The sequence below is a fragment of the Aedes aegypti genome, chromosome 2 (assembly GCF_002204515.2).
Source record: "Aedes aegypti strain LVP_AGWG chromosome 2, AaegL5.0 Primary Assembly, whole genome shotgun sequence".
In the NCBI taxonomy this organism is placed as follows: domain Eukaryota; kingdom Metazoa; phylum Arthropoda; class Insecta; order Diptera; family Culicidae; genus Aedes; species Aedes aegypti.
The window spans coordinates 51,211,530-51,234,600 of NC_035108.1; the positions used below are offsets into that span (position 1 = coordinate 51,211,530).

General features: G+C 36.3%; 1 protein-coding gene across 1 annotated transcript in view; it reads right to left on the bottom strand.

The window, feature by feature from the left end:
- The window catches only part of LOC5563894, a 569,696-nt gene extending 547,379 nt beyond the window's left edge, over positions 1-22,317 (bottom strand). The window contains exon 1 of the mRNA XM_021840824.1: positions 21,272-22,317. The gene's annotated coding sequence lies outside the window, so the exon portion shown is untranslated. The remainder of the gene's footprint in view (positions 1-21,271) is intronic.
- Positions 22,318-23,071: the final 754 nt, after the last annotated feature.

The window sequence follows — 23,071 nt, forward strand, 5'->3', positions numbered from 1 at the left end:
AACTCAAAAGAAGAATAAATATTTAAAAGAAGGGTAATTTCTGGATATATAACTTTCCTAATTTGCTTAAATTTATTCAAGAACAAATGATTGTTGAATAAAGTGTCATTTTGTATCGATTGACTCCTGATGTCATCAGAAAGATTAAATACAGTGAAACCTCCATGAGTCGATATTGAAGGGACCATCGACTCATGGAAATATCGAGTCATAGAACAGCAATAAAAAAAACGAAAAATAAAACGTAAAAACGAAAAATTGAGAAATTATTGATTTCAGACCCATTATGCCAAACGACTATTATGCCAAACAACCATTATGCCAAACGACTTTATGCCAAATGACCATTATGCCAAACGACTTTATGCCAAACGGCTTTATGCCAAACGACTTTATGCCAAATGACCTACCACCATTCCAAACATTACATTCATTATTTCTTATATCTAGGTGTTCTAATAACACAGACAACACTATCATCCTAATTTGGTAAAACAAATCTAAGATTTTATTAACATTTTGTTAACAACATATTACATTTCATTTGCCGTAGCAGTTCAGATTTTTTACAGGTGAGTTGATTTCAACTGCTTATAAGAGAAAAAAAACGTTTTGAATATACTTAACCTAACTTAACCTAAACATATAACGCATTAATCGTGGCAATAGAAGATTGTAACAATTTTTGCCTAAAATTATTAATTATTTTATTTGACATTTGTTCCAATGTTTCAACATTGGATGTTCTATGTAACTCATTGGTACTATACCAGGGAGGAAGCTTCAGAATCATTTTCAAAATTTTATTTTGAATTCTCTGCAAAGCTTTCTTCCTGGTATTACAACAGCTAGTGCATATTGGTACAACATACAACATGGCTCGCCTGAAAATTTGTTTGAATATCAAAAGCTTGTTCTTAAGACAAAGCTTTGATTTTATAATAATAGGAGGATAGAGACATTTTACTTATTTATTACATTTGGCTTGAATGCCCTCAATATGATTTTTGAAAGTTATATTCTTATCTAGCATGAGCTCTAGATACTTAACTTCCTCTGACCAATTTTTTGGAACCCCTCTCATCGTGACAACATGTCTACTTGAAGGTTTCAAATAAAGAGCTTTTGGTTTATATGGGAATAATATTAGTTGAGTTTTGCAAGCATTAGGAGAAATCTTCCATTTTAGCAAGTATGAAGAAAAAATGTCCAAACTTTTTTGTAATCGACTACAGATGACACGCAGGCTTCGTCCTTTGGCGGAGAGGCCTGTGTCATCCACAAACAAAGATTTTTGACATCCCTGAGGTAACTCAGGTAAGTCAGATGTGAAAGTATTGTATAATATTGGTCCCAAAATGCTGCCTTGGGGACCACCAGCTCTTACAGGAAGTCTTTCAGATCTGGAGTTCTGATAATTAACCTGAAGTGTACGATTTGAATTCTTGGCTCTTTTGATTCACTTCAACAGGCGTTTTTGACGTAGGACTACGCCTTTCTTCTCTATACAGGAGGGAAATTGGAATTTCAAAACCAAGAGTGTTACGTTGGCATGAAATATTGTCCACGTTTATAACTATTTGCTGGCTTTACGAAATTCCTTGATTAGCACCTCAATCGAAAGACAAGGCATGTTTTAAAAGAGAACGTTGGTTTAAAGCTAATCTATAAATAGGGGTGCGTCATTTGCTTTTCTTGACGTCATTTGCTTTTCACTCTCCGCTTGGATCGCATCTCAGCAGGCAGCAGTTCAGCTTGCTCTGACCGGGCGTGCATGTCAGGCACAGACATCGATAGCGAAGGATCCCACCAGTTTGTCTTGCTTGATGTCGTCCGAAGCCAAAGCCATCACCACTGCCGCCGCCAAGAATAAGAAAAGGAGAACCGCCACCGCAGCCCTATACGAAAGAAACGGATCCTTCCTGCAAGTGATCGAGAAACACATCAGCGGAAACTACAACTGCGATGTCGGCAAGACTGGCAAGAGTGAAGTGAAATCCCGGGAAACTGTTGCTGGCTTCCGAGGAGCTGCTAATCGAGCGTCGGGCTTGTGGAACCGCTCAAGATTTCAAGATTGAACTACATTTCCAGATTTCGTCTTAAGCTGGTTCGTCGTATAAACAGATAACTTGCTCAAATTTATACATTTGCGTTGAGGGTTTGGCCATGGCAATAAACTGATAACATACCGCAGTGCATCGAAGTTAACAAAGCCATCTGCTTTTTTCAGGACCAACAAACATTAATAAAACGGTCGATTGAATAATATGTATCAATTTATCATCTATCATAAATCATCATCTTTCTAAAATTGTTTAATAAATCTATCGGCATTGCACAAAATTTGGATTGGGTCACATTGTTCACGTCACATCAATAAAATTTGAGAATGTACCCGCGGACGCCGCAGCAGCGCCGTCGGACTGTAATAACATCAAATTCTATGACATTCACAACAGCGTCGTTAATTTATCTATGGGGGAACAGTTTTCCTAAGTTTTCGAGTACGAAAACTGGAAAATGAATCAAAATTGCGATATATTTTAAATACTGTTCACTTATGTAGCTGTTTCTTGATCAGTTGTGATGATGTCAGATTGATCTGAATTTTTTTTTACATGTCAGTGTATATAAGGAACTACATTGCAAATGTTGTATAATATACTTATTATCAAGCAGAGCATTCTTCTGAAGTGCTATTTATCTTTGACAGCATCCAAGTTAACAAAGCCTTCGACCCTTTTCAGGGTAACTGTTAAGTTAACAGCGTACTATTTTGACTTTATTTATCACATTGCTAAGCAATGAATAATATTTCTCTCAATCCATCATACCAAGCGATGACTGGAGCTTTCATCACAATCCTCGAATAACTTCCTATATAGAATAGTGTTTGATCCGTTGAATCTGTTGCATCCTTCTTTGAGGGTGAGCGACGGATTCCGGATCAATTGTGTCCGGTTCGCGTTTTTCGGGAGAAAAAAAAAACGAAAACATAGTGTGCGGGTGAAAAAAAGGATCGATGCGTCATTAGTTTTTGATCCGTTGAATTTGTTGCATGCTCCTTTGTGGACGAGCGACGGAATTCGGATCGTGTCCGGTTCGCATAGCAACCGCACTATCGGTATCGATCATCCGTGTAAATGTTCACGTATTCATTCAAAATTATATCTTTATCGTTTACGAAATCGAGTCCTTTCCCATATCCAAACTCCCAGTGTTTTCTTGTGGAAGTGCAGAGGACTCCTCGGCTTACATAAAGCAAGTAACACGTCAACATTTTCCTCCCATTTTCAAATTGACCTGCATTCGGGCGCAGCCGGCGCCGGTATTGTTTGTTATAATAATGAGAGCACCAGTACTTACACATTGAAGATACTACTGATCTTGAGTAGCATCTGTTGGTTCCCTGTGTAAGTACAGCTGTTCGTGCAATAACGGAGTAGCAACTGCGGGCGGTCAATCATGCTCAGTCCTCGAATAACTTCCTATATAATATTTTTTCATTTAGTTCAGCATGGTGAACAAGTCTCAATCACTACTGTTCTTTCTAATGCTATTATATTTTTCATAGGAGGTTATTAATATAGTTTCTAAATGATCCTACAACCTGATATGGAATTTCACATGCTTATTGATAAATATGACGGATGATAGATCAAATTGTTATGCTTACACAAAACGAACTCACTATTGTCGGATAGAGATTATGTATATTTGGGGTATGATAAAACGAGCACATAGTTGCAAATCGTTATAATATAATATGCATTAATATTTACGAAAGTTTCGAGTATAAATTCAGAACGAACAACAAGAACGACTTAAAAATCAGTTACACAAACCATCGTGGTCCTACGTCACCAGTTCGTGCAACCCCAAAGGTATGTACTCCTATAGTGTTTTTTTTTTTTCAACAACTCATGCACAATATGCGTCATACGGTTCTTATTGCAAAGCTTCAGACTTGCTGGACTACAAAAATCCTCATTCTACAGTGATTGATTAGGCATTTCACGGCACAATTTTGTCTCTTTCGCTCTTCAACAAAACTTGAAAACAATGGTGCCAGTACCTGTCAACTTTGACAGGTATTGGCACTGTTGTTTTCAGATTACTGAACTGCCTTGAATCGCAAGTCAGTCCCATCTGTAAAAAGTAGGCATTGAGAAAATGGGCTGTGAAGTTTTCAAACTCGTTTTCCATACAGATATTCAAAAAATTCCAGAGGATTGAAACATGTTCCAATCCTTATGAAACTCTCACAACTTGCTTTTCACAACGATATCTTTCCGAGAAAAATATAATGATCATCAAAACAAGTTACATTTTTGTGTTCAATGGTGCGAAAGTCTGTAGTGGGACTGATATGCGGTTACTTTTCATTATGGGACAATTCGACTTGCTGTTTTTTTTCAGATTTTTTCCCAACAAATCATATTATCTCATAAGGGCAGCTAAAAGAGCATTGGAAGAGATGTTGAAAACTGAACTCAACTCAATTTTGACGAAGATGCACGGACTGACTTGCGATTCATGGCAGTGAAGGAGGGCGATTTTTCGATGACGTCATGGAAGTGCCCAACATAACATGTTTTTAAGATGATTTTTCTGAACAAGATTTTATTCGGTTTTGCAAAAGATTAAACAACAGTTGAATGTATTTCATATTGCAGTAAATACTTAAGATTTTACACTATATTTCTCTAGAATTTCATTAGGAAACTTTTTTTTCTATTTTAATGGGATGTTTATCTTGTTTGATGCAAAGGTTTGCTAAGGGAATTTCAGTAAAAAAAAACCTCAAAAATCATTTCACTTTTCTCTAATCATTATTTCGATAATTCCTGTAAATATTCTTTGAGATATCAATTATGCTTTTCGGCTACGCCGTCTCAATTTTTAAAACGGCTTATTTATTTATCCAACGTTTCGACATGGGAATTGTGTCTTCCTCAGGGGGTAAATATTGTTGTCGTTTGTAGTCTGGTATGGTAAGCATAGTATGGAAGATAAGGGAGGCTGGGTTTTAAAACTCTTTTAAATTTTGTACCGCCCAAATGGTTATACCAAAATTAAAAACGGAAAAATCCGGCAGATGTTTCTAATTATCATCCTACCATATTTCTTTCCTTAATCAGTAAACTATTTGAATAAGAATGATGGTCTACATCAACGAAAATTCCATTTTCTTAACCATATATTCGTTCAGAAAAGGGAACTGATTCTACCTCAGTTCATTTTAAACTTCAGTCGCTTACTGAAGACAACTTACAGTTTATCAGTATGTTTTTTCTCGAAATCCTATACGTCCCCTTTTTACTGTCAGCCCCGATTCATTGTAGGCCAACAATAAGTTCAACAATGTGACGGTGATATAGCAGCGAAAGACAATTTCCTATCTGCATCCACAATCTCGCATTCAGCTCCGCACGCCTTGAAAAGATCTGAAAACCGCCACAACTTTTTTCATTGCCCTAAAAACTCCCTTCGCATAATTTATGATTCCAGGAAGAGATACATTTCACCGCAATCCGCAAAACATTGCACCAAATAAAAACGCGGAATTCAAAAAAAAAAAAATAGCAAACAACCTCACAAAGAACGCGTTCATTAATTGAGTAATCAGAGCATAATCATACACTGTTCGCTAATTAACTTCTCCGTACATGAATATAGGACATTCGGACTTCTCTCTATCTCCCGGGTTCTCTGCTTCGAGTGCAAATTGAGCTCGCTAATTGTGAAGGTGTGGGTGCATCTAGCATATGATGTGATGACGCGATTTACTCCAGTTTGCCGTTTCGTGGTCGCCGAATGCTTATCCATTACAAATCGACCGTTGTTGTTGTTGTTGTTGTCGCTACAGCCCGTGTGAACTTTAACAACACAACCCATTTGCGAGGCACCCACACTGTCTTGAGGAATTCTGTCATCATCGTTATCATTTGCTGACAGTAGTGCTAACGCTGATTTGGAGAATCGGGTTCACTCCCACGAGGCTTCGAAAGGTGGAATCGAACTGTTCTCACTGCCAATTTTTCTCTCTCTGGTGGAAAATGTGTGCTCACGTTGAATGGAAATCGCTGAGAGCATGGAGAGATTTTCCAATGTTTTTCATATTTCATTCACGACCACTATTACTAGCATAACCTTTGTGGCAGGTACTAGAACGTGTGAAGGCCCAGATGTCTTGGCAAATGAAACCAAATTGTTGGATGTCAACACAGATATTTGGTCCTCAGGATGATAACCAGACCAGCAAGTCAATGGAAGTCCAAAGGCTTTTCATTAACTTTTTGGGTTCGATCATCCCTATAACGTTTGGACGATTATGAAAGTTTAGTTTATCTGGTGAAAAATAGGTTGTATCACTCTACTTCGTGACAAATGATAACTCAATACTGGATGATAAATTGGAAATGTTTCCAAAATCCTATACATATTACAGACTGAATCAAGTGTTTTTTCATGGTGTCAGAAAAACATAAAGCATTCAAAATATCTAAATGTTTGTATTATTTGCTCAGATAACGACTTGAATTGATCAATCACGTAGACTATGATACAGTGCACTCAAAACTGTCACAGAGTTTCACTCTTCAGTCGGTATTATATTTAAACTTTCTGTCATATTTTACACACAGTTGCTCCTCATGTTGGCAGATGAGACCTGCACGAACCTCCTCAGAAAGATACGGTTTTTTGGGCTTAAGGACATTTGATCGAAAGACATTTGGTCGAATGACATTTGATCGAGAGTACATTTGGTCGAACAGACATTTGGTCGAACAGACATTTGGTCGAATGACTTTAAAATATTTCGGCGGAAGATTGTTGATCGAAAAATCGATTAGTTAAACAATATAAAACCTAACTAGGATTTTTGTTCAATTGATGCTCTTAAGTTCATTATGGGCAAACATATTTTTCATCAGAAATGAATAATAAGTTATTTTTGAAAACGTACTTATTCTTCAGGTTTTTTCAACGAGACTTTTTATTTTACCCAATTTTGTTGAAGTTTAAAAATAATTGTACCTATTTATTGCTCAATGATGGATCCTTAGGGTAGAAGCACCGGTTTTGGCCATACGCCAGTTGTAGCCATGGGGGATTATACATCGTTCTACATAGCCAATCAGCATGGAACCTTTTGTGTTCAGTAGATCACATGCACATGATAGAGCTAAATTCATTTACCCGTTCAAATCGATTCAAAGCATAAGGAAAACAATTAATTATCCTTATAATTTTAACTCCCATACACCTAATTTGGCCAGGGCACTCCTAATTTGGCCACTCTTATGAGAAATCAATGCGATTGGCCAATTTGGGAACCGAAGTTAAATCTCTAGCCGAAACTGCTTTCGTTGGCCTATATTGACCAATGGGATTTTCAAAGCGAAAAAATGGTTTTAGCTCAGTTTTAATATTTTACACACATAATATGGATTGAAGTCTTGCATTTTACATATTTGTAGGGTAAATACGGCTTCCCATTTAATATTTATCGACATTTTCTCTTAGACTGGCCGAAACCGGTGCTTTTACCCTACATATGTTGAATTTATTATTCTTTCAAAACATCATCATTCTTTGCAAAAAAAATATCCTTAATCTTTTCGTCGCTCATTTATTGAAATATTAAAAATTGTTGAGTTTATTATTCTTTTAAAATGCCACCGTTCTTTATATATGACTACTGATCTCTGTCTAATGGTAACTTCCAGTGTACAGTCAGTGACATAAGTTAGTAACCAAATGCTGTTTTCCCATACAAAATGCTCAAGTTTGGGGTGCTGTATCTCAGCTTCTGGTAGTCCGAATAGGCTGAAATTTGGATGACAAACTACAAATAACTTGAAATTTTGCCTGTAAGGGAATTATTACATTGCTGTCATTTTACATAGAGTTTCAGAGGGTTGTTCAAAGACAAAAGTAAGTAACCAAGAGACTTTGTAATTTAATTCTCAAACGGTAAGTCGTGGAAAGTTGGTGTGTTCTGCAAATTTGTGTGACTTCTGAAATTGAACAACTTTGTGGAACAGACCAACTTTCCACGACTTACCGTTTGAGAATTAAATTACAAAGTCTCTCGGTTACTTACTTTTGTCAAAGACCCTCTGAAACTCTATGTAAAATGACTGCAATGTAATAATTCCCTTACAGGTAAAACTTCAAGTTATTTGTAGTTCGTCATCCAATTTTCAGCCTATTCGGACCACCAGAAGCTGAGATACAGCACCCCAAACTTGAGCATTTTGTATGGGAAAACAGCATTTGGTTACTAACTTATGTCACTGACTGTAAGTGCTCAGAATATTTATTATCTATAAGGTTTTACAGTATTACCAAGGATAAGAACTTGGAAAGCGGAGCTAGACCTAACATATAACAATGTGGTCATCTTGAATCGTCTGCACATAATGTACTTTTATACGTAGATTAAAATGGCCAATTTTGATATCCATTGATTATTGCATAACGATTGTGTTGAAGTGCATGAAAAGTATTTCCTGTAGGATACGTTTTCCTACTAATGGTGAATTATTGTTATGATTGTGACTTCCAGCTAAATTACATTCCTAGGGTAAATATGAGGCTTTGACAAGGTCGATGACTTTGATTGATAAGAAGTTGATAATTGTTGCAATCAAACAGTCAAATAGGAGAATTGTACCGTTTTGACTCATATTCCGAACACTTAAGGCCAACAGCGATTTCAAATGCATCTGATTGGCATAAATTGGCTGATATTTATGTAAATTTTAATTTCTTCGCAAAGCCTAACTGTTAGCTGTTGGGTGAACCAATAATAATGTTGATTTAATTAGTTTTAGTATTCTTTTTACGTAAAAGTATAAAACAAAATTTTGATTCAAATGCCGAACACTGTGCTTATTCTGTCTCATATTCCGAACACCATGATTAAAATTCCGAACAGCACGAATAAATCGTATTCAAATTAATAATTTTGCCAATAAATTTATCTGAGCTTGCTCTACTAGTCTCAAACTCGAGAGTCATCACTACTCCTGCGGTAAAAATTATATTGGAAAGGTTAAAATTGAATTGCAATTGGCTGCCATTTCCTTGTTATTTGGTGACATATTTCAGCGAAATATTTCAACCAAATCGCCATACAAAAACCGAGTGTTCGGAATATGAATCTGTTCGGAATTTGAGACAAAACGGTAAATCGATGCTTGGTAATCCAATCCGCATGGTTATTAAATTAAGAGAACTGTGTTATCCTGTGTATCGCGTGAGGTGAGACGAGTAAACTTTAATGACAAGAGTTGAATGGCTCCCATTCAAGATCAGCAAAACTAGCCTGAATGACATCAGGTAACATCAACTACGCTAGCAGTCAATCGGTTTTGTGCGTGAGTCTGGGTGATCAACTGAAATTCAAAAACATCGCTCGCCGCATATTGAAGCCTTGAAATTTGTCCAAGAAATACTAGTAGATCAATGCAAGTTTTTTGCACTCTATCATGCTGTTCTAGCATATTCAACCTCCATGCTTTTCACTTTTCCAATAACTCAATCACTGAGTCATCGTAATTCTGTAAAATAATCTGTTTAATGTTTTAACTGGCCCTCTGTTAAAAAATCTGAAAAATCCTTATTCGACCAAATTTTGGACTAAAAATCCTATCAGCAAAATGAATCTATGACATTTGGTCGAAAGACATTTGGTCGAATGACATTTAGTCGAATGACGTTTGGTCGAAAGTACATTTGGTCGAATGGACATTTCGTTGAATGGACATTTGGTCGAAAAGGTTTAGTTGCAACAGGAAGCATCCCGGTCAACCAGTCAGTGATTTTCGATAGCGATCGATTCGTTTTGAACCGTTAGCGATCGCCATCGTTGGTCAAAGATCTATAAAGAATTATAAAGACTGGTTGGTCGGGATATGATACTTGGTCTAACCAACATTTCGTGGAAAGGATAGTGGTCGAATCTTAATCGTATGGAAATAGAGTTTGTCGTTTAGTCTGACTATAGTGGACAGTAGTATTCTGTCGCTAATACAAGAGAGATTGAATAATTGAAAGAGTATCAGACATTTTACTAACAATCTCTGTACGATTAGCAAAATTTTGTTATTCAATTTGATGGACGCTCTCTCAACATATTGATCAACCTCTTGCGTTTTTAATGTTTCATGCTGCTGGGGTCATCCAAAAATGACGTCCATCATTTGGGGGAGAGGGGGGGGGGTCTAGAAATCTCGAAAACGATGGACGTCATATTTGAATCTTCCCTTTTTCGTTCAGGTATATTCTGAAATTCGAGATAAGTTGATCTTAAATGGAAGCAAGCCATTTTTTGTCTCCTCAGTAAGCTCGTCTTCTTTTACCCGATACATAGAATCAGCACAATTTTCATTTTTAATAATTCAAAGCTTCTACTACAAACTATGTTGTTCATCCGAGGTCATCAAAGCCAAATATTTGCTTGAGGAATTTAATTAAGCTTGAAATAACAATAAGCCAATTGGCCATGAGCAGAGTTACCGACACCTAAAATTCACTTCGCCATAAATGTTTTCCTTAAAGCAATTGTTTGTGCCGTCTTAATTATGATTTCCGCATTTAAAAATCTTATCCACTTTCGTAAGCTGCAAGACCCGGAATTCAAAGAAAGATCCCAAGCACTCTCTCCGAATTCTTCCATCAGATGAAGATCAGCAGTTCATTACAAAGAACGATGACATTTCAAAAGAATAATAAATAATGCAAGCATCATGTTCATAGCATTGAGTAATAAAATAAAAACTTGAGTATTTTTTCAAAGAATGATGATATTTTCAAAGAATAATAAATTCACTAGAGCTAAATATTTCAGTCAATGTAGAAAACAACTATTTCCGAAAATTTCATTTAATCATAAGATGTATGGAATTTGAGAATAAGACTACATACAATGTCCCATTTTTTATTCAACAACAGGTAATTCAGATTACTTAAAATAATACATTATCTCACCAACTTTGCAAAACTTAGAAAACAATAGTTAATTTCACCGAGTGATAATAAACCATTTAAAAATAAGCTTTCAACCAAATTTCCGTTCAATTAAACGTCATTCCAGCATAAAAAAAGTTCCAAAGCAATTCGACCAAATGTCCATTCGACCAAATGTCCTTTCGACCAAATGTACTTTCGACCAAATGTCATTCGACCAAACGTCATTCGACCAAATGTCATTCGACGAAATGTCCTAAAGCCCAGCAAAATATATTATGCTTCTTAAAGCAATTTAATTTTTATCGACCAAATGTCCATTCGACGAAATGTACTTTCGACTAAATGTCATTCGACCAAACGTCATTCGACTAAATGTCATTCGACCAAATGTCATAGATTCGTAATTTAGGTAGCGGAACCATTCATTGACCGTTTCTTGTCCTATCCTTTCGCACAGTACTTAGGCACAGCGTACCAGCCTTTAAGGTGATTATAAAACGAAGCCAAACTTTGAATTTTCAAGAGCACAAGACTGGAGAACCTGTCACCAGTTCGCGTTGAAAAACCAATCAAATTGCTTGCTTGCTGAAGGTGACCAATGGGATAAATTTTCAACGCGGAGCGCTTTTCGGTTCTTTCGTCTTGTGCTCTTGAAAATTTGAGGTATGGCTTCGTTCTATAATCACCTTAACTTACTAGCTTTACTGCATCTTCTACGTCCGCTAGACGATCCGATTGTTCATTACAATAGCTGCCCTGAGCCGGTTTTGGATTGCTCAAAAGATATAAAATCAAAAACTAGTTAAATAAGTTTATGAATAATCCAGTGCAATTAGAGAATAGACGTGTGATAATAGTAGCTTACGTAATAAATTGCAGAACGATGATTTTAAATGCACGAGTTGTACATTTATCAAACGAAGCTTGCTGATTTGGGTAATTTCGAAGAGTGCTGTAAAAATCAAGTTCTTCAATGAAATACGTACAACACTTCTTTTTGCAATTTCGTAAAAAACTATTTGAGAATATCAGAAATAAAATCGGGCTTGCATTCACCATTATTTCACAATTTCTGAAAATGGTTGTGTTATGACCAACAGTTGCGTAATGAAAAAGCGTTGCGTAAACATCAATACGTAACTGATTTAAGTTGCGTAATGATTATTACCACACTGCTTAATTCAGCGCATGAAAGTAGGTTTTTTCATGACAGATTGGCGTGGTAAAAAATAGCCTATTACGATGGGAAATTATAAAAAAAAAAACATATTTAATAGTTGACAACCCCAGAAACAGTGCTGAAAAGCATTCTTTTGAATGGTAAGAAAAGTATGCCATTGTATTGTTCATATACTAGTTGAAAAGTAGGCTCAAAAACAACAGAATTGGAAAGAAAATCGGAATGAGGCAGATTTGTGTAGATTGCCTATTTTGACAGTCAAAACCTATGGATTGCGGCATGTTGCGCTTCTAGAAATTCAGTGAATATCTTTAGCCATATATAGCATTTAAGTTAGTTTAAGAACTATCCAGACATTTCACCACCGCTCTTCTTCGAATTTGTAAATTTACTGGTAGATCTTCAAATAATGTTTGCACACATTCCTGCAGATAGTTACAGTATTGGACAAAACATTTTTCGATTTTCCTTACAAAATGACCAACTTTGGTAAGCTAGATCTCAGTTATTTATGGACCGATTCGAATGAAACTTTCACAGAACATGAGATATAACCTGAATTTTAACATATATATTTGTAAAATTTTTCCAATCACGAGTTTATAAGTTATAACGGTTTAACTAAAGTGCAATTTTCGACGAAAAATTCAAAACTATTTATCTCAAAATCTGATAGTCCTACACAAAAACTGTCTTCATCAAACTTGTTCATCTCGTTAAAATCTACAACTTTACTGAAGATACTATGAAGCTATTTCTTCAAAATGTTTAGTTATGTCAATTATAAAAAATCGTCAAAAAAATCACTTTTGTCAAACCGTTACTGCTTTTGTTTGTGTTTGAAAAAATCACTCAAAATTTTATGTTAAATTCAAGTTATGTCTGATGTTCTGCCAAAATTTCATTCAAATCAGTCCAAAAAACCGAGATATAGCTTACCAAAGTTAGTCATTTTGTATGGAAAATCGAAAAAGTTGCAAATGTTTTGTCCAATACTGTATGTACCTTCATTGATAGATTAGTTCAAAGATTGAGTGACTCCTAGTGATGAAGTTTTACTCTTAATGGTAAAATCCCAAAAACTCGCGATGATAATATCATATGGTTGACCAATCTGAACTTTTCCTTGCTTCCCTGGGCATTGAGTATCATCTTACCAGCTACACGATATACGAATGCGAAAGTTGCAACTTAAACAAAGAAGAATCTCAGTGAACAACTGTGGAAGTTCTCGGATTCCGTAGAGATAAACGCGCAGGACTCGAATCCTATCGGTCGAGGATCTTTTCGTAAAAGAAATTTTCTAGGTTTCCCAATGCATAGAGTATCTTTGTAATGTACCAGTCACACGATATACACATGCAAAAATGGTCAATCGGTTAAGAAAGCATTCAGCTAATAACTGTTGAAGTGCTCTTAAGAACACTATGCTTAGAAGCAGGCTCTTTCTAGTAGTACCATTATGAGGAAGAAGAAGAAGAATAAAAAAAGAAGAAGAAGGCCGAACAGTAACACCAAAATATTACCAAAACCGGAAGTGAAACAAAGATAAAATAGCAAAACAACAAAAACATTAAATTCCTTCAAAACTCTAGAAAGAACTATAAAAGGTACCGATGAAAAGATTGTTCCACTTGCGATAACTTCAGATCTGCAGATAGTCAAAAAAATAAATAAAAGTACACCAACCCCATACCATTAGTTCATATTCCCACGCTTACTTGCTCTCGTTCCTGAACCAACGAACGAGCACTTTCTCAGCGTATGATATTCGCAACTCTCCCACCACCACCCTCACTACCCAGCACCCCCAGTTGAATACTACGGTGAGCCATAATTTTATGACCTTCAACGGCAGAAATTTGGAGTAACCTTAAAACACACATACACCCATGGAGCCCCCGAAAGGGTGCTGTGGGGATGAGCCTCTCTTTTTCGCTCTCTCTCTCTCTCTCTCTCTCTCTCTCTCTCTCTCTCTCTGGCTTTCAACCGAACAACTGCTGAATCCCAACTGGTGTGTGCCAAATGTGCGCTGGCTGCTTCTGTGGAGGAATTTCGCGTGTTTTCCACGTGCTATGATGGAGAAAGGGAGGTGGTGGCAAGGTGGAAATATACGACCCGCACAAGAAGCAAGAGAAGTGTGCTGAAATGAAAACACGGTTCTGTGCTTTCCACCTCGATTCTCACCGTGTTGGATGCGAGGTGAGGGTATGCGATATTTTGAATTGTTCCTCCATAATATAAGGTATATTGAAATGGTTAATGTTGATAATTGCATTGAAATGAGCAATCAGTTCGATGCTTTAGACAAATTTTCCGAACACCAAATCGAAGCAGCCTCTAACCCGGCCTCTTGGATTCAATCCGCCTATCGTAGTCAGTTGTTCCGAACTTGGGGGATTTAGGCAGGAGATTTTGGACTCCATCAGGGGAATCAAGGGTCCTTCCAAATCGCAAAGAAAGGAAACTGTTGCCTTTGCCGGAAACTCTGAAAGATCGTGAACTTTGTCTCAAACATCTTGACGGGAAGAAGCACATTTTTTTACTCATGACAACAAAATTGAACGTTTGTTCAAAGTAGTCTCAAAAAAATCGCTCAAGTGACTATAAGTCACCTGAAGAGATCAAAAATGTATTAAATAATTTACTTGGATTTTCCCCAGTCCAAGTAATCATTATGAAGAAGAGAACCCAGTCTGGCATTGTTCGGAAAGGGCCTTCTCAAGCCCTAAATTGCTCTAAATAATCAGTTTATTTCTTCTTCATCAACAAGCTATTGAGCCCCAATGATGGTTATTTATAATTGACAAGAACACACACACAACATACAAAAACATATTTAAAAGTCACTACACTTAAAATCTATCTGAAAATATCAAAATATCTACCTCGAAGAACGTCACGTGACACGTTAAAATCGAATACTTCAGCTACTCTGTTAAACGTCCTTTGTATTGAAGCTTAAGAAAAAGACTATGTTCAATGTTCGTGTGACATGGCAACATTTCCAGAAACCTGAAGGAAATTTCCAGAACCTTACTAAGGACCTCTATCCTGTGAAGGAAGATACCTAATTGTTTGCTCAATTTGCGGGGGCAACCATAAGTCTAGCTTTTGGGATTGTCCTTCGCGTAAACAAATCGTTGAGGCTCGTGCCAGGCAGATGAACGGCAACGTTTTTCATAGCCGGAATTTACCAGGCAGAATCTTCAACAATTTTCATTGTTCAGTTCACGATCGCTTGCTTAATAATGATACCCATCAGGAAAATCATGATCATACTAATTCAAGCTTATTTTTTTCCAATGAGTAACCGTTTGAATGGAAATACACATGTACCAACGTTGTCGCAGGTAGGTCTAGCTAATCCACTACAAATTTTCTTCCCACGGATTTTCAAATCAAAAAGATACACACATGCTTTGCCGCCGAAAATGTACCTATGCAATGTTTAAAACCACCACTATGGCTGAACCAGTTGATGTAAAATTTACTAATGAAATTGTATCGAATAATCCAAATATGTTTATAAATATTTTGAATCGGAATGCTCGGTTTTTTAAATTGTAGAAAACAAGCAGTTTAATTTTCTAACTCTTAACCCCTCTACCGGCAGCTTCATTTTTTGCCGCTAAAAAAAATATTCAAATTGCGATAACTTTTTTGTTTCTCAATATTTTTGCACAATTTTTTCACAAGTTCTCAAAAAATACTTCTAGTTTTCGAAGATGTGGAATATTTGGTCATATGGATCCGGAGATATTCCAAAATTCCTTGGGGAACCGACGCGTAGCCATAACCAACGTAAATATCTCAGGCTACAGAATTTTTATCGTATTCGGATATTCACGCCACGAAATGATGCATCAATGCGAGTATGTTGTGAAAAAATGAAGCAATTTGGTGTAGCCGTCTTTGAATATCAAGCTTTTATGTTTCTGGTACCAATAAAGATCTTGAACACTCTAAAAAACCTCATATCGTAATTTTCAGATTTCTTCAAGAATATTAAACTGATTTGAATGCTTTTCTTCAGAGTAGCTCCTTATTACCTGGTATTGTATAATACACATTTTATTTTTTTGATAAATTGACCAAAAACAAAATGACCGCCAAAGACATTTTATATGGAAAATTTCGGTCCCCCAAGGAACATCGGAATATCTTCAAAACCAGATCACGAATGATTAATATCCACTCGGCTTCTTAAATTAGAAGAGTTTTTTGAGAGCTTGTGAAAAAATGGTGCAAATATATCGAGAAACAAAAACGTTATCGCGATTTGAATGTTTTTTACGGTAAAAAATGAAGCTGCCGGTAGAGGGGTTATTAACATACATATAGAAGTTCACAATGGTCTTAATCAACATTTCAGCAGGAAAAAAAGTGTTTTCTCTGTTCTCGTCGATTTTAGACGTATAAACCCATCAGAGAAGTTGTTCGTTATTAAATTTTGCATCTTCTAAGAAAAGAGTCAAATAGGGTGGCCCTTATTCAGGACCTTATTAGGGCTCTAAATATTTTGTTTGAGGAAATTTGTGTTTACGCTCTTCCGCGAATTTAACAAAAAATTGTCGACAACACTTTTGATCTGACTGTTTATTTGAGCTAAGTAAAATAATTCTAAAATTTTTAACTAAGAGTGCACCCGATAAATCTGTTTTTTGGTTAAACTTTTTTGTTTTCAGTTCAATTCATAACTCATAAAATTGATTCCTTTTTTTATTTAAGCGGTATTCATTAGGCAACTTCTGTTGTCAAAACTGTAAGAATGTCATTTTTGTAAATTGAGTAAATTCACTTAAAAACTTGAAATTCACCTGCAACTTACAAGATTTCAAAGTTAACGGCATGCTGCCTTCAGCAAAGTTGTAGATCTTAACAAAATTTACAACTTTTCTATACACAACTGTTTCGTCCAGGATGAGACGAGCCCTACGTTGTGATTTCGATGAAGGATTCCAAACGACGAGAAGACTAACTGCTGCTTACTAATTTAACTTTATTACACACCATCGAGAGGCAGTGCTCCTGCTCGGTGGGGAACGATATTTACACACTACTTTTTACATGCTACAGAGTCGCTTTTTATGAAATTTGAAAATAAGACTACATAAAATGCCCTATTTTATATTCAACAACAGTTAATGATTCAGATTATTCAAAATAATACATTATCTTATCAACTTTGCAAAACTTAGAAAATAATAATCAATTTTGCCAAATGATCTTTCATTAAACCATTTCAAAAAAAGCTTTCAATCAAATTTACTTTCAACTTAACATCATGCGACCAAAAAAAATGTTCTAAAACAATTCGACCAAATGTCCTTTCGACCAAATGTATTTTTGACCAAATGTCATTCGACCAAACGTCATTCGATCAAATGTCATTCAACGAAATGTCCTAAAGCCACTGCAATGATTGTGACTGAACTCATACTCTAGTATCCTGGGGTTCGGAATTGTGGAAGCGGTGGAATAATCTAACATTATTGAAGTAGCCAAGGTTACCAAAAAGTGTACAAGTTTAGAGAATTATTGAGAGATTAGAAATAAAATTGATTTGCTACTTCTTGAAGAAATTTTTGATTAACTAATAGCAAAATGTATTATAGATTCTACATTTTTTGTTTCACATTTCTCAAAAATATTTCATATGGAAATGTTCTAGTTCAAACCTAAAATTTCGCTGAGGACAGCATGCCGCGAAATTAAGAATCTTAAGTTTGTTATAAAACAATCTCGAATTATATATATATATATATATTGCACTTTAGTGACTAACTAAATTTTAACTGATTGCAATAGTTCTATACACTTTGGTGGTTCAAGTTGGAAAGAACTATCTTATCCATCAGACCCCGTAGCTAACCTCTAAGCCCCTCCCCTCCTCTTCTGAGCCACCCACTTATCCACCACCCTTCTCATTGATCCATTCCAAACTTCCAATGCCAACCTTATCCTTCTGTCATCCCGGGATATATATTGTCAAGTTGTTTGTGTAATATGTATAGTGTGCTAACAATAATTTCTGACATTCAATTTGGCGGTTGATTGATTGGAGTGGCTTACCTATAGTATATAATTCAAATATTAAACTGTTATACACATAATGTTGTACAAATTCATGCCGAATTCTAGTATGGCATACCTCTCTTATCTCCTATCTTATTACTCACTAGCTCTGAATTGGGATTATAGGGTAAACGTACCAGAATGGTAACAAGTTACAGGCGAATTTCGAGTTTCTAAGGGAATTTTCTCAATATCACCAATATTTGTAATTGTAAAATTTTTCGAACAATCTGCTTCAAATTATTCAAAAGAATCTTTTAAAGAATTCCAAATTCTGAACATTTCTCTGCACATATATTTCAATTGTTAGTTGAAAATATCATCCAGTTGCTCATTAATAATTTATTGAGGATTTTCTAGAATTACTGAGGATTTCTCCAAGAAATACTACCAAAATTGTCTTCAAGATCACCAAGAATGGAATATTTTTACCTTCAGAGAGTACAGTAGCAGCTTTTCCAACTTTGCCTTTCAGTTTTTTCTAAGGTTTCTCTTCAGATTCCTTCAATAATATTCGGAAAGATGAATATCTCTTAGAAATTCTTCAAGGATTACTTGAAAAATTCACAGCAAAAATTATCCAAAACTTCCTGCAAAAACAAAACATTAGATATTTTTTTTTTTCAAGATTCCTCCAAATATTCCACAAGATGTTCAAAAATATTTAAACAAGATTTAATTGTGAAAACGTTCTAAGCTGTTTCGCCTAGAAGTTTTTCACAAATTTTTCTGCATTTATTTCGCAGGAAATTCTCATAGTGTTTTCATGGCTTCATCTAAAAAGAGATTTGAAATTGATCCTCGCATTCCTTTAAAATTCTCTCTCGCATATAATATTTTATAATTTGTTCGAAAACGCCTACCTATTTTTTTTTTAAATCCAACCACTCTAAGTTTTATAATGGGATGCTTCCTTTCATAAACTCTTTCGTGGAAATACTTAAAAATTACCTGAGAATTTTGTTCACAAATTTGTTCGGAAAATTATATTATTGTTAGCCATTTGCATTTTTTACTTTAAACAGTATTATCGATTCTTCTAGGATTTTTTTACAAGAAATTTTCCAACAGATTTACAATTTACAATTAGGCTTAAACAATTGATTTTCTCAAAAAATATTCGCCAATAGTTCCATCAGGTATTCTTTAAGGTTCTAAAAATTATTCCATATGTTTTTTCCAAATGCTAATTCAAGGGTTCTTGTACAAATCTACACACCAAAAAAATCTTAGATTTACACATACCGTAATTTTAGCTTCAAGCATGCAAAGCCATTTCTCATGTATTATTTAATGATAAAATCTACAAACACATCTATTATATCCAACATTGCTAGCAAAATATTGAGCACGAAACGTCTTCTCTTAAAGAATGTTGCAAGCAAAACGGCTCGGTTTACATGATTTTCACGCTGAAAATTCAATCATAAATAATGCACATCAAATGTCAGGCCGTCGATTCATCCATTTGCATTATAAATGACAGAATATTCAGCGTAGAATCATGTAAACCAAGCATTTTTGTTTGCAATTTCACTTTCTAGATGCAAGAAAGCATGCAATATTGGCGAATGTTGGATAGAAGATTATGAAATGTTTCAGTTTCACTCAAGATTGCAAGAATTTTCGTATGCAATTAGACAATTTACAATATTTATCGTTGAATATTCAGTTATAACTCGTTGATATTAAACTCTTGATCTGTCTTAAAAATTTGATGAGAAGGCTATTTCAACGCACTAGCCTTCCTGGTATGAAAATTATATGGCAGGATATGCAAAAATAACAAAAACAAAAGTTTTAAGGAATCAAATTTCTCAATTGAAACCTAGCTTTAGGTCTTTTTGGAAATTATCTAAAATTTAGTAAAAAAGCCGATAGTAGCCAATTCCATTAAAAAAGGAAACAAAAAAATTAGTATGTTCGAAAAACTCAATATCTTGAAAAAAAAAACGAATTTAGTACTATATCATTTAATTCCACTAGAGTTTGTATCGTTTGACAGATACGCGTATTTCGACCTCAACAGTAAGGCCGTCTTCAGTGTCGTGTACTAGACTGAAGTCGAGTGGAATTAAATGGTATAGTACTAAATTCGGTTTTTTCATCTACTTATAGGTATTCTACTAAACAGCTCGAAGATTTATTATCAAAATCTTGCTAAACAATTTGAAAGCGTGCACAATTTTAATTTAGGACTCACAAGTTCTAATCGAGCTACTTGATTCTCAATGAAGAGAACGTTTTCGAAAATTCCTGGGGACTGAGTTGAAGGAAGTGTGAACTTTTATAAAAAAAATCTTAAAATATGAAAGCTTCTTGCGATAATGTAATTTTCTACACCCGCATCAAGAAACATTCAGAGAGTTGCTCATTACTCTTGGTTGATATATTTAACGAACGTTTATAGTTTGCTCATTTTCTTGACAAATGGAAAAATGACAAAGTTGTACCAATTGTGGAACCAGCCAAATTTCCTGCTATCATTGAATCAGCTTGCTTTCCTCAATCAGCAAAATTTTTGGAAAGGTCACTTAACATCAACGAAAATTCTATTTTCGTCCACCATCAACTTTTACGTGTAACATATTTGATTCGTTCTTACAAATCTGAAAGCTATTCTACTGGGCCTGCTCTTCTAAACATAGAAAAAGCATTCGAAAGCGTTTGGCGTTAAAGTTCTATTGGTATGGATGTAAACTTTCAAGAGTTGAAGACAGAATTTTGCTGCATTGTGTATTTCGTTTTGTTTCGTCATTAACAGTACTAATTGATACGTATATCATTTCGTTTTGGATAAGCAAAAATGCATATCACATACCCTTAATGCGAGAAGGGACTCCCACTTGGCAGCTGCACAAGTTCTTCGCGTGTGGTGTGGCAAAATGTTTCCCCTCGGCTACCACCTACCCAATTTCCCCCTTTCCCAAACTCAAGCTAAAGGACAAGCATTGATTATTTTTTCTTGTATGCACTACTGACGGGACACGGGTTTTGCAACACAACAACGGTGAAGGTAATGATTTTTACCTTTTAGGTTTTCCTTTAAGGATTCTCCGCTACCTCGGCAACTGCCCTGGGACACTGAGTTCACTATTGTTATTTATAAACTTCACATTTCACTGTCAACGCCGTGTTTCGATTTTTGTGATGCTGCTCTTACTCTTTCGAGGGCATAAGCTCTCTCTCATTTGCGTGGAGCTAACACTGACTTGGTTTTGATTTTTTTTATTTCACTCACTATAGCTTCAATGTATCCGTAATCCCTCGGCCAAGGATCTAGGTTAGTGGTGTATCACTTTCCCGGGGTGGTAAAATTTTCCAATCGAACGCTTCTTTCAACACTCAATTACGGGCGGTAATCCAACATCAAGCATTCCATCAACAGTGGTGAGGGTCATCTTCTTCTCGTCCACTTGAAAACGATATATGAATTCACTTGCACGGGATTTTTCGGTATTCATCGATCACCAATCATCATAAGGAATTTTCATCTCGCACTATCCCAATATGCCCACATTAGTACGGACTCCACAAACTTTCCGAATTTCAGGACTAATTCTTCATCTTTCACAGATTCGAACCGAATGAAATCTTCAATTCACTGCCCAGAAACTCCATCAACCATTTAATTATTTATGTTTTTCTTCTTCATATTCACTCGCGAACACCGCGACGACCGTGAACCGTTCCGAGGCAGGTCCTCTCACGAACTCTTCGCAAACGTCGTCCGTCAACTCTGGCGCACTCCGGGATGACGTCGCACTGGAGATGACTTCTAAGTCTACCGTCCAGTCTAATGACGATGATGCTGTTTCTGGCTCAACCTCTAACATCCACTCTTCCAGATACATTCACGAATTCACGAGCGCAATCTGCATTCTCTCGCCATTCCGAAATCAAGCGAGAACATCTCCCATCGGGATGCTGTCACAGTATCAACCCGACCGACACCGATCCCGATCTCTGTGCTATCTTCCTGTCACAATCTTCTAACCAGAGGAACCCAGAACCTGTCCTCAGTCAACAACGCGCAGAGCAGCAACAACACGACCGGTCGCGACGAAGTCCTTGCTCGTACTGACCGACCGCAACTTGGGCCGAATCCGTGTCCTGACGGCGAACCATCCAACGAGGATTCCTCCCACGGACGTGAGTGAGTGCCATTGCATCGGAATACTCATGCTCACAGCTGTGGAGTCCTGGATAAAGCTCGTTTCCGTCCGCCTCGCTCCTTCCGTTGAATCATTGATGACGATGATGGTTGGGTGATGATTGGGTGGGCTTTCTCTTACGGAAAATTGAGGCATGGTTTTCCACTGAGAAGGCTCTCTCTCCTGAGAGAGCGGGCTTTCCGTTGGGGTTTCTCAAATGGGATGAAGCTTTTCGTTAAAAACAAATCCGTTCAGCTGATACACACATTTACATATAAAAGTTACCCTTCTGTCTGACTCAGATAAAATCACGAGATTTGGCTTCAAGACATGAGACTCATATATATCGGACCGTATTCTATTCTTAGTGGTTTTGATTCACATCATTTAAGGAATCATCAAAGCTTCTTATCCTTCTTGGTATTACTTTCTCACTGAGACAGAGCCTGCTTGCCAGCTTAGTGTTCAATGAGCACTTCCACAGTTCTTAACTGAGAGCTTTTATTGCCAAAGTTACCATTCTCGCATTCGTATATTGTGAGGCAAGTAATACTCTAAGCCCAGGGCAGTCAAGGAAATTTTCATTACGAAAAGATCCTGGACCGACCAGGAATCGAACCCAGACAGTTTCAGCGTGGCTTTGCTTTGTAGCCGCGGACTCTAACCCAGACTCTAA